Below are 12022 nucleotides of genomic sequence, written 5' to 3'. Positions count from 1 at the left end.
ACGGCAGCAGATCATTGCTATACTAATCGTTTGTGTTTTAACATGTTGAAAGACAACAAATGTTGCCTTTTATTACACATTACACGTTTATCGGCCATTTTGGTCGTTAATCAGCCAATAATCGCTTCGTGTAATAGGGCCTTTACTTTCCTGCCCTAATCTGGTTGCCAAACATTTCCATCACCCTTCACTTCCCAACACAGATTTTGCCAATGCTGCCTCAAATTCATTTCTTTCAGTGATGTTCTGATTTTCTCACTTACATTCACACTTAAAACCTATAACTCTGCCCTTCACTTTCATAACCAAGCCTTTTTTCCCTCTTTTCATACTACCAGGGCAGTGACTCCTCTTTTCTGCCTTGTAATTGAACGCCGGAAGTCACGCGCTTCCATAGAGAATACATGGAAGCATGTGAGATCCAGCGTATAATCACAGGACAGAGAAGAGGGCTCACAACAGAGGCGGATATGAGCGCTCGCCTTATTTGAACGGGGCCGCGGGAGCGGAACGAAGCTGCGCTGCGGGACACCGATCAGCTGTGGTGAGTATATGTGCCAGTGGCTACCCAGGGGGGGGGGGGGGGGGCGAAAAAAGTTTTTTGTGAACTGCTTCTTTAAGTGCTGAGGCTTATCATGGACCTCTGTCCTGAAGACCTAACCACTTATTAAAATGTAAAAGAGGAAAAGATCCAGCATGTTATCTTTAGGCTTCTCTCTTCTTCTGACTCTGCCACTTGCATTAGTTATCCTATTACTTCCCACCTTGTCTAATCTCTTTTCCTGCTCTCCTGATTATAATATCTAACCAATCTCTTTCTTCTCTCAAAAAGTAAGTTTCCTGTGGTTCCACCACCTACCATCCAAGACTGAAACTTTCATTTTAATATGATACTACCATAACAGCATGTTCCCTGTTCCCCTTTTTTGTTTTTATACTTATGTTTGTTAGTTTTTTTTACTGTAAAACCCTATTAATCTCTTTTCCCCTTTCCAAATACTGCAATCTCTCCTGGATGCTTTGTAAGGTTCAACTTTCCATCCAACCCTACATGAGCATTTATTTAAATGTAAAGCGCACAGAAAATAGGGGCAGTCTGCGGCAGTCTTGCATGGGGCGACTGCAGCAGATCATTGCTATCATGGTCATTTGTCTTTAAACATGTTGAAGGACATTGAAAGACAACGATAAGTTAACATCGTGTAAACACAGCCGATAATTGCTTAGTGTAATAGGGCCTTAAGAGTAAGATCCCTTGCAGTGACCCTCATTCTGCATATCCCTGCAGAATTTGTGAATTAATTATCGGGCATTCGTCTCTATTGCCGACACATATTAATTGCATTTTATTATATTGCACTCAATATGCTGTTCATGTGTAATGCTGCGTTTACACGTACCGATAATTCGCCCAATTGAACGATTACCAATTTCAAATTAACAATGTGTTTTTTATAACAATCAGCGTTAAGAAGGAACGATATAACGTTTGGAAAAATTGTTATTACGATTGTTTTAAGATCGCTTAAGCCTATCTCACACATAGGGTGAATTGGTGAAAGACTGTTTACACGAAGCGATCTGAGAATTATTAGCGAACGACCAACGGCGATTTGAGAACATGTCGAAAGATCAAAAATGAACGATTTCTAGCTCGTCGCTTGATCATTTGCTGTGTTTACACAAGCCGATTATCGCTCAAATGCGATCATTATTGCGAAAATTCCAACGATAATCGTTTCGTGTAAACGCAGCATAAGTATGCTATTACTTGCACCTGGCACAAGCTGTGATTGAGGGACCCCATTCACATACTGTACTTTGACTTGTGGCCTAACAATGGGAACATTGTAGACAGCGAAGGCCAGAAATGGCCTACGATAACGCTTAAAGGAATAGCAACTTTACTTTGCAAGTTATTTTAGGCCATCTTTGACTGTAAAACAGTCCAAAACTGCCATATATTTAGTTTGCTCCTTGTTCCCCGCTTGCTGCTGCTTTTACACGAGGCGGCGGGTGAGAGCTGGGGGAGGGCAGAGAGGTGCGGTGATTGCTAGATCGTCCAGGCAGCCCATAGCAGAACATTTCCACATTTCCTTCTCTTTGTTTTAATGCATATTTATTTCTGGCCGGCCCCTGCTTCCTTTAGACAGCATCTTCTGGCGTGCATGCGTCGACTTCACCTGGAGAGGAGCATCGCAGCCATGCTGAGTGTATCAGCTGAGGGCTTTGACTTCAGGCCCTTAGCGCGCCTGCATCGCTCCTCCACACATAAAGAGTATGTGCGATTTCCGAGCCGGTAGCGCGCGAACCCGACTGATCCACGGCGCAGGCGCAAACTGTGAAGTCAGCGCCCTTGGCAGCAACGGCACATGCGCACCAGAAGATGATGTCAGAAGGAAGCAGAGGACTGGCCAGAAATAAATATGCACAAAAATAAGGAGGAGGAAGTAGAAGTGAAGCGTGCCAAAGTGAGGCACAAACGCCTCACCACGTCTCCTCGGCAAGATTGTGACGCATCTACAGCACTGTTGGCAAAAACAAAGGTAACAGACACAACAGGGGACACACACCAACACAACATTGCCAGAACCTCAGGGCCAGAGCAGGTGCTGACAGATTCCCTTTAAGGGTGGACTGGAAATAGAACACAAACATGAAAATCGATACACATTCATCCGCTGTTATTTAAAAAGTGACAAATAGTCTAGTGCTGAAAGGTCCACAAACTAATACGTTATGAAAAGGAAAAACAAATGTCAGATCACTATAAATTGCAGGAATGCAATATCTTCCAGTGACTATGTACTATAATTCCTATGCAATTGCTATTTTAGCCCCCTGGTCATCAATTGTTAGCCTTTTACTGATCTTTCCTTGCAACAGTTCTTGCAAGGGACAAACGTATCAATATGTTGTTGTTTTATTTTGCTAATACTAAGTTTTTGCGAACAGTAGTGGGAATCTATTTTTACCCATTTTTGCTATAAGTTCTATTTATGAACTAGTATTTCTGAGTTTTCACCCAAAAGTTCACATAATCCAGGATAAGCGCCCAATCTATCATTTGTTACTTTTTTAAAAAATAAAGTTGCACAAACAGGCTGGTCAGTACCAGGTGAAATTTCTGTTTTTTGCAACTTTTTACTTAGATGCATTCACTATAATAATACTCCTTTTATTTGTATAGTGCACACAGATTCCACAGCACTTCACATAGTTTTTTGCCACCTGTCCCCATTAGGGCTCACAATCTAAATTCACCTATCTGTATGTTTTTGGGTGTGGGAGGAAACTAGAGTACCCAGAGGAAACCCATGCAAACACAGAGCTCTTGGTGGGATTTGAACCCAGGACTCCAGCACCGCAAGGCTACAGTGCTAAGCACTGAGCCACCATGCTGTCCACTATGGCAGTGCTACATTTTAATAAATAAGTCACAAGATACTGGAACAAAATACACACCAATCCTCATTAGAAGAGTCACACACACCTTAGTAAATGTCTCCCGTGTTTTTTGTTTGTTTGTTGTTGTTTTTTGTGCAACATTTATCCAGGCCAATTAGGTAGATTTCTATAGTCTACTCTTTAGATACCAAGGCACAAGTGCAACTGCTGTCACTGCACTCACTATATCTATGCTCCTAATAGAATACAATGTTTGTTTTTGTTCTTTTTCTTTTCAAATGGAAAAAAATAAAGGAAAAAATCTGAAGCATACACAGGTATAATATGACTCCACTGCAAATTTGATTTGATTCCAAGAAATTAATTAAAAAATAACTTGCTTTAATCTACATTTCCCTCATTTTTTCTACTGTAGTAGCGCATAATGTGCTTTTACGTTTTTAAGTATACACTATAAAAATAAAAGAATGATGTATTTTATTTAACTCATAAATTCACACATTTGATCATTTGACTGGCAGTCAAATTGCTATAACATCCAGTTGTTTCTTCCAATATTTCTCAACCATGACAGAAGAACAAGGGGTCAAGCATTAGTCACAGCATGTGGTATTATTGTGTAATTATACCACTTACAGAGGGGAGACTGGAAGGCCAAGTGACTTCTGGCACAAGACATTTGGTTTAGACTTCTCTTTGGCTCTAATATACTTTTAGATTGGAGATTATTACTCATCAAAAATAAGTTCAATACAGCGAGCTAAGGTGTCATAAAATCTGACATGAGTATATACAAAAATCCACTTGTGGAAAGTTGTAACATCTAACACTTCACCAAGATGAACACAACACAATTGACCCTAGTTACAAAGGGTGAGCACTCTGCCCAGTTTCAGATGTCACTGGATTAAATGGACAGTTACTTTTTGCCACTCGATAGGGATGAAACTGGTTTCCAATTCTATATATGTGTTCGGAAGGCTTCGACAAACACCATTGCAACCACCCTTTTAAATCCCCCCCCCCCCCCAGTAGCCCACATGATGTTTCCAGGATTATTGGCATCATGTCATGGATACTGGGGGAGAACTGGGGGGTGTTGTGGTTTCCACTGTGCTTGGAACACATTCCGAATGTATATGCCCAGCCTGATATGTTAAGAGTTAAACCATATTAATTTTGCCCAGGATTTCACAAAAATTCAGCGTTGTCCAAATATATATATATTTTTTTCATTTCAGTCGAGTTTATTATATGATTTAAGAGAGGAGTCAAAGTTAGGAGTCCCGGCTTCTGTACAACATACAATACTCGAATTAGAGCTAGGTTTACACATGCTTTAGAAATTAGCACTGTTGTGTCAACCACCTTGGCAGCCGATACACTGCAGTGATACCCATAGATCAAGGAGTCTGTCACCACTGCTCACTTCTCAACAGTGTGACTACGCTCCTCATTAAGAAATGACCAGTTTTTACCTCCCAAATAACGGACTAGGACCTAGTCAGTAGATGGGCACCATAAATAACCAGCAGGATAATGAGATGGGGAGGGGCCTTTAAAAACAAATATGGACAGTGGAGCACTGACTTCAAGTGGATGCTGAAAGCTGGAATTTTTAGTGGAGGTTAGGGTTTTTTGTGTGTGTATGTTGTTGTTTTTTTTTTTTGGGGGGGGGGGGGGATTCATTATTCTGTCACTTATTCAAAGTCCGAAATAAAAAAAAAATAATACATTGAATGAGAATTTAGAAAGTGCTAGTCTGGCTTCAAAGAATCATATACGTAGAAAAATAAACCTAATATAACACGCACATACATATTATATATATAGTTCATTTTTCTATATATATTCTCATTTAATTATTATCCAATGAACTGCATATTAGCTGAAAATCTATAACATTGTAATATCTACCTTCTCTGCAAGGTTTTGAGGTACAATTTGTCTTTTGATTCCCCCTGGATTATGAAATATAATATTTATCTAGGCAGCTCTGTTATTCAGCATTAGAGATAAGCAATTTAGCATTTTGTCACTGACTCATCACATTAGATGGCTCATCTTTCTGCACATCTATATAGAAATCTGTAGCAACTGCTTTTGTAATCTGTAATGCTTAGTATCAGGCATAGCATTAATTACTGTTTCAGTACAGCACCTTTGTATTATTTTGGTATTATTTTAGACTTTAAATAAGTGACAGCTAATATAATTAAATGGGGCCAAGCTAAAATATTAAAAGTTTGTTCAGCCATGACATATCACAGCTAGAGAGCTCTATCTCTCCCTAACAAAAGGGGCCATCACTGACATTATCTGTTCGTTGGGAGAGCCTACACACCTTATACTGATAAATATTATATATATATATATATATCTGTATATTACAGGATAATTAGCTGATAAAAAGTGGCATCCCATGCCACTAATGACAGTAATGATACACATTTGATAAAGTCTGCTAGATATGTGCAGTACATCTACAGTAAATGGTTCATTTAGTACTATAAAGTCTAATGTAAAACAACTAACATTTAGTGGAACCCTGGTGTTTCTTGGAACTTTAGCACAAACTGATTTCAATTGGGTCATGATACTTCAGATAGGGTCGTGAAAGTCAACAACTCTTGTAATTACTGTTGACATGTCCTATTGAGGTTTAAGGACACATTTTGTAAGAGTAGTTCCCACTTTGGCAGATCATGGCTGTATGAAATTAGAAAAACAGATCTTTATTGATTAAAATTGTACCACTTTTGTCCATTGGCTATGTTAAGGTCCCCACCTTATGGCTTTGTCAGCCGTACCTACCTCCTGCCGTGGATACGGCTATCAGTATAAGGTGTGTGGGCTCTCCCAACCAACAGATGATGTCGATATAGATAGGGGGTCGGGCATGATGGAAAATCCCCACCTGGCCCCCTTGTTCTCCAAGAGATAGCTCTAGCTGCACCAGATAAGAGAGAGGGATAACTGATGGCTGAACAAACATTTAATATTGCACTTTAGTCCCATTCAATTAAGGCTGATGACGTCATTACTGAAGCTACAGCTCTGGAGAGAAGTACCAGATTGCAGGGACCTAGTGGTACATTTACTAAACATGCACTCCTGGTGTTACCATGGAGAATTCGCAGATTTTGGTGTTCTCCATGGTGTACGCCTGCTGTAACCACCACTCCCTTAAGGCCTGGGAAGGGGTGCAGCGGCAAGGCAGTGCCTCTTTTATCTAGGCAGAAATATACACGTGCCCCGTAGCAGGTGTAAATTTTTGTGCAATTCCTGCGCCAAGAAAAAATGACATCCATCATTTCACCGTTTGGCCGCCCGTCAATGCCGGCTGTTGGTACATTGTTCTAGTTTGGGTGGACTAATTGGCCTTTGGGTCTTTAATTAAAAAGTCCATTAAATTTAAGTAAAAACGGTGAAAGGGTGATGAAAAAAGAAAAACTGTGTGTGAACAACTAAAAATAACGTCCACAGTTTGCAAAGGCTGTCTAAAAAAAATTGTCATGATCATTATTTTGACGTCCACGCAGACGTCCCTAATTTTAAAACACTGTATTGCATTGAAGTCAATTAAATCGCTGCAATAACGGACGCCTTTTTAAAAATAACAAAAGCAGGCGCCTTTTCTGTTTCTTAAACGCGAGAAATAAGCGAGGAGACAGCACATCCAAAAGAAGTGGGTGGTTTAATATCACACTAGTGCGCAATGTTTCGGCATATGTCAGCCTCTTTCAAGCACTGTTTGAAAAAGGTTGACATATGCCGAAACGTTGCGCACTGGTGTGATATTAAACCACCCACTTCTTTTAGAAGTGCTGTCTCCTCGCTTATTTCTTGGATTGTACTGCCAACCTTGGGCTAGGTTTGGTGAGACAGGCACCCACCCTCATACTATACTCTTTGAAGTCTGTGCTGTTATATGTATACATTTTGAATTAAACGTAAAGTGAACGAAGCCCATGTTCACTAAGAGGCGTGTGTGAGTGGCGAATGGGGGCACAGGTACACCAGTTTGATAAATATCCCCCATAGTGTTTTGATTTGTGTATTATTAGATATAAAATCAGGAACATGACTAAAATTTATAGGGTCACAAAGCAAAATAAGACTACACCCTTTAATGAAAGGCAACTAAAAGAGAAGCATGCGTACCTTAATATAGATATATTGATTGATAGATAGATAGCACAGAAGAAAGCCGCACATCCAAAAACAAAGGAGTGGGTGCTAGCAAAGAAAGTCTCTTGGCTGGGGATCCCAAACACAGTCCGCAAAAATCCGCAGCACTCCAACATATGGTAAGAAGATTTATTCCATCAACACAGGTACAGAAAATTAGCAACGTTTCAACTCTCTCCCATTCTCATTCTCAAGCCTTGATACATAGATAGATAGATGGATAGATAGATAACCTACACGGTAGTAATATATAACATAATTCCACCATTTTATTACCTACAAAAAGGTACAAAGTTCTCGCATCTAAGTGTGCCCCCTCAACCTTTGGGCCTCATAGCAGCTGCCATGGATACTACAGCTATAGTAATGCCTAAGTGGCTTACATAATATGTGTCATTTACGAAAGAATACCAGCCCAGGAGACTGTAGTTCCTCTCTAAAGTAGTCCAAACAGTGTCACGTTGATTGAAAACACATTTATTCTCAATAAATTATATTTTTAACTATCTGCTTATAAATATGATCCATATTTGGGATTTATATCGGAAGTACTGAGTGGAGTTTAGGGCTTTGCCAAATTCCAGGCCATTTGGGTGTCCTAGTATTCCCATGTATTTAATTTCAAATTATAGTAGCCCTGCTCTTCTGGTACTTTGTGCCTTCAAAGTAAGTGTATGTAATAAGTTGATATGACCCTATTTAAACAGTTCTAAAGTTCCAATTAAGAAATGTCTTCCTGCGTGTTTACTTTACCTCCATTAGAATCAATGTACAATTTTCCAAAGCAGAAAGAAAAACAGCAAGCAGTATTTTCCTAGATAAATCTCTAGTTTAGTTTGGAAAATTTATAGCAGCTCATGCAGTAATTTCAGTCTGAAGAAGTTACTCTAAACACATAAAATACCCACCCTTGGCCTAAGTTCCTTATAGAAGTTAGAATTCATCACTCAAGAAAAAAAAAACACCTTCTTGGCTTTTCAGAGTCTAAATTTGTGAAATTCGACGTATACCGTTCAGAAGAATCAAAACCATTCAGCTTTCGTGCCTCAGTCTTCAATAGCATAGTATGTAAAATGAAGGCATTATAGCTAACCTTAAAAAAATGCCTAACTGCATAGTTAATTCAGAAATTGAGAACAAGTCCCTTTCAAGATATAAGTGTTTTTATCTGATTGCTACATAAATCAGCATTCATAGCTCCAAGCAGACATTGGCTGTAAAACGCGTTGCAGTTGCTGTGCTGTGTTAGCAAATTACTTTTCTTTCCCCCATTCCACTGGCGTGAGCTGCTTAATGGCTGCAGCTACATAGCACCTTTTTACTTGATCTCTCAGGTCTGCAACGCTAAACAGGAAATATCCTTCCCCAGGTTGTTATGTATTTGCTAAAGACATCAATATAGAGTGTTTCACCTGGATAAAATACATGTTTGGTTTGCATTTATGCATGATTCCTTATACACTGAGGATACATTTATGGCCACTTCAATCTAAAGAAATTATTTCAGGCATATTTAAATTACACCCAGAGTGGAATAAATGAGGTCACCTGGTGCCCACATTACAAAAAACGCTCTTTACTGCTGCAAATTCATAAAGAAAACCTTAGTCTGTTTTGATGGTGCATGTGTTTAAGTAAAAAATGTGCAAGGCAGGTTCCCTCATTATATTGGCATGTGCATCATATGTTTTCTACATTCACCAATCACTCACATTCTTCTGGAAATGATCACTTGTGAATGAATAGAGTTAGGAACGAGTCTGGGCTTGCTTCATGTTACGTAAGATAAAAATTATTCTCTATTCCTTTATTGAGTAGCAAACCATTTTATTCATCTAAATGTATCCATTTATAGTATTCTTTAGGAAGAATATGTATTATTTTTATTGTAATACTAAAAAGCGCTATGTTGTGCTAAAGTTACATTGACGACTACATTTTTATCTTATTACTAAAAGGGTCAAAGAGAGCCATCTAAAATTCTTTAGTTTATCTAATAGATTAAAAGTATATAACAGCTATAACCCTCTTTCATATTCAAATATTAGTTCTGCCCTATAGAATTGTATTGCATTGCTTGTTATACTTATCAGACATTACTGCCTAGCTGGGTAGACAAAAGGATGAGAAGGTGGATGTGATGTTACTATAGACAATTGCTAGCCGGACACTATCGGGCAACCGAATTATAAACATAAAATGTTATTCCCTAATATAAGTCCCTCTCTCCACGCAGCACATGATTACAAGTGAACCTATAAGCCGTGAAGGGACTGCATTTGGTTTTTTGTAAAACTTCCATGCCTGATGAAAAATCTACAGGGAAACGGTAGAGAACTGGTAATGTTTCGCAGACTTTAATGTTATACTTAGGATTCACATAGTAAGGAGCATATCTGACAATATTGTTATAGGTGGTATTTGTATTCATATATTTCCCCACATAATTGTTTGAAATAGATCTTAATTAACTCATTGATCTGGTTAAAAGAAAAAAAAAATGAAGAATGAATATGAGCTTACTTTGGTTAAAGAGAAATCTGTGCAAAACCAGAGAGATCAAGCCAAGGTCATTGTTTTAACTATTCAAATCCATGGTAGGAAAAAAAACTGATTCCTCTATAGACACCCAAAATGGTATCCTAACTAGGAGGTCCTCTGTGTGCCTCTGTAGAATGTCCAACAAAGGTCACATAGATTTAGTTATTGTACAGGTTGAGTATCAAAATTCTATGTTAAAATCTATCTAGGGTAGGCACACATTTAAAAAGGCAACAGGGGATGTGTTTGCAAGCAGTTTTGTAATCTACACTCTTTACTTTTTTGAAATATTTTCTGTTTAAATCAATGTTATACATACGGCCAAATTGTGGTCCATGCTCCCTCTGTGCCAGTCGTTTGCGCACTGAAGTCCCAGTCCTTTGCGCACTCACATAAGGAAAGACACCTGTTCATCATGCAGGCTGTATATCAACTGACGGCAATAAATTAAGATAATTATACAATTAACTTTTGCTAACTATATTATCAACTATGCATGCTTACCAGGAGACAATGCTCTTTGTTATATAACAATTCAGTCAGTATATAATCACCGTGTGGTTACAGAGGTTTTGGTGCTGTGGGACAGGAGAGCTGACCATACAATGCGAGTGCCCTCACAATTCTCTGCCACTGAAGGTGGAAGTGTTGCAGCTGTACACACGTGCAGTAAAGACTTGTACTAAGCCATGTCTGGAGGACTGGGACATCTTATGTTTGGTCTTTTTTTTTTTCAACAGAAAAAAAAACAAATATCGCCACAGAAGCAGCATGGACTGCAGTTTGACAGGAAGGGAGACACCTAGTGGCCATATGTATAATATCGGTTTGATAACTAGAATTATATTAATTAATAATTATAACTATAACTACAATTTAATTGTTGAATGCTTTCATGTAAAGTTTAAAAAATATCTCCCCTATGAAGAACTTAATATCTCCCCTATGAAGTACGGCATAGACAATAAAGGATTTGGAGTCCTTGTGGGTGTTGCTATGTATTCCAGATCTGTTTAAAGTACAGTATATCAGGTTAACGGGAGCAATATACCTAATCATCATATGGAAATCGATTATGTATGCTTCTGCATGTAATACTCAGCTGTATATGCATTTATAAACCTAACAGAGTGTTTTTTTTTTTTAATTTCAACTAGTTCTCAAACCATTTCGGACTACTTGACATTTTCATAGGATGTATCCATTTTTTTGTTTTATTTACTAAAACAGATTGAAATCTTCCAGTTCCAGGAGGCCCCCGAGATTATCCGGGATATAACCAATTCCAAATATTCACCCTTGGAAAGGATTTCAAGACGACAAGATGAAACATCCTCTATAATAACATTCATGAATCTATTGCTTTAATTAAAGGCTTTTTACATTTCATCGGCTCACCAGACAGAAAATAACCCAGCAAACACATAAACAGAGATGCTGTAAAATAAACAAGCTTCAAATATTGATGGCGTTATTTGTTTTGCCTGCAAGTCTTAGGCTTTACCAAAAGTGTGAAATAAAAGGCTGTTTCTAAGAGGCTCTAACTAATACGGTGACCAAGCTGAATCTGCATAGAACATTGAACAAAAAATGTGTATAACATGAAATGATATATTGGAGGAATTTGGATCATAGTCTTCACTTAAGCAACATTTTCATTAATACTAAAATCCTCTTGATCCTCTTTTTTGGCAGAGTACCTCCACTTATACATATATTATTTTCTCAGAAATTCAAAGTGCTTTGCCATACGAATACGTCATTAATACTACTGTTTTGTTTTATTTTTATGGAAACGGTTGCAAACCCTTTAATGCATTTAGTTCAGCTCAGCAAGGATTTCCCGTGGACTTTACATTGGAGGATCTCTTGTGCCCTGAGA

The sequence above is a fragment of the Dendropsophus ebraccatus genome, chromosome 1 (genome assembly GCF_027789765.1).
Source record: "Dendropsophus ebraccatus isolate aDenEbr1 chromosome 1, aDenEbr1.pat, whole genome shotgun sequence".
NCBI classification, from domain to species: Eukaryota; Metazoa; Chordata; class Amphibia; order Anura; family Hylidae; genus Dendropsophus; species Dendropsophus ebraccatus.
This window is presented reverse-complemented; position numbering follows the sequence as displayed.